Genomic DNA, 1,564 nt, shown 5'->3' on the forward strand with positions numbered 1-1,564 from the left:
GTATTAAGTATTTCATATTTTAATATATTTTTTATTCAAATTAATTATTGGTAGTATACATAGCATAGTTAGCCAATAAATGGAGGACAAGTGTAATACCCTACCACACAGAGTCTTACGCTTAAGTCGTAAAGTAGAGGTGACGAGGTATTACAACCTCTAAAAGTAAAATACGTACATAAATATAGTTGAAAGAATTCATATCTAAGAGCCTTGAAGAAGAAGATAAACAAAAACGAAAACAGAAAACCGTGTCACACTCGCATAGATAATCGGAAAACGGATAGATAAGATCAAAAGAAGGCTAAATATATAATATACGAATCGGAGTTCTAAAATACAGATATCAAGCTCCAGACTCAACCTGCGAAGCTAAGGCCGACTAGAGTATGTAATTATATATATTTATACAATATATAATATAACTCAAACTATAGAATAAACACATGTTTCTCCAAGTCAACCTCTAGGAGGGACAAACATAAAATATATACGGAGGAGAATCTATATACATATATACACAGCATCAATACAAAATACAGCAACCCAAAAAAATCAAACTTTGCTTGCACAGAAAACTCCAATCGCTCAACAAGGTGCCTCTCGACCTGCATCTGAAAAACAACAGAAATATGTATGGAATGACAACTGGAGGTTCTCAGCATGGTAAAGGTGCCTGCATAGTTAATATAAAAGGTCTTGGAAAAGCCAGAGGTATTTCTAGAACTCCGACACTCAGATTTCAGCTTAAAGATTTAACTAAACCAGAAATTATGTAAGTTATCTAAGGTATTCAAGTTCTAAATCTAACTTTAACCTAACACTTCACTTTCTGTCTTCCTCAATCCTCCGAATCACCGGTAGAACAAACCACCTCTCACACCTCCGCTAAGAGGGGTCTCTCAGAAAACATACACATACAACTCAAGCAAGAAAAATACAGATAGAGGTGCAATTACAGCAAGTATAACAAGTAGCAGATAAGTAGAGTTAAGCAATTAGGCAAACCAAAACAATGCACACTCAAGCAAAACATACAAATGCACATGATGTATACCTGTCATATGGCTCATGAGTCTCATCTGTCGGTTATACAGCCAACCCGGCATGTCCTGGTAGCTAACCATTAGACAGTCCCTCTATGCACGCATCCCCAAACTCAAAAATAATATCCATGGAGTCAAATTCCAAGCTCAAATATAATATTCCATGAAGTCAAACTCCAACCTCAATAATATAATATTCCATGGAGTCAAACTCCAAGCTCAATAATATTCCATCGAATCAAACTCCAAACTCAATAATATAATTCCATGAAGTCAAACTCCAAGCTCAATAATATTCCATGGGAAAATCCCAAGCTCAAATTTATATATAAATATATGCATGCCCATGGGATAACTTGGGAAGTTGAAGTGTCCGGTCACATCTTGCGATAAAGGGTCAACAATTAATCTCAAAATATACAAGCCACATAATAATTTCTTTTCTTTTTAAAATAACACTTCAAATCAACTCTTCAATTTTTATAGAAATTTCAACAGCATCTCCTCTAAAACTCAAA

Source organism: Arachis ipaensis, chromosome B05 (genome assembly GCF_000816755.2).
Source record: "Arachis ipaensis cultivar K30076 chromosome B05, Araip1.1, whole genome shotgun sequence".
In the NCBI taxonomy this organism is placed as follows: Eukaryota; Viridiplantae; Streptophyta; class Magnoliopsida; order Fabales; family Fabaceae; genus Arachis; species Arachis ipaensis.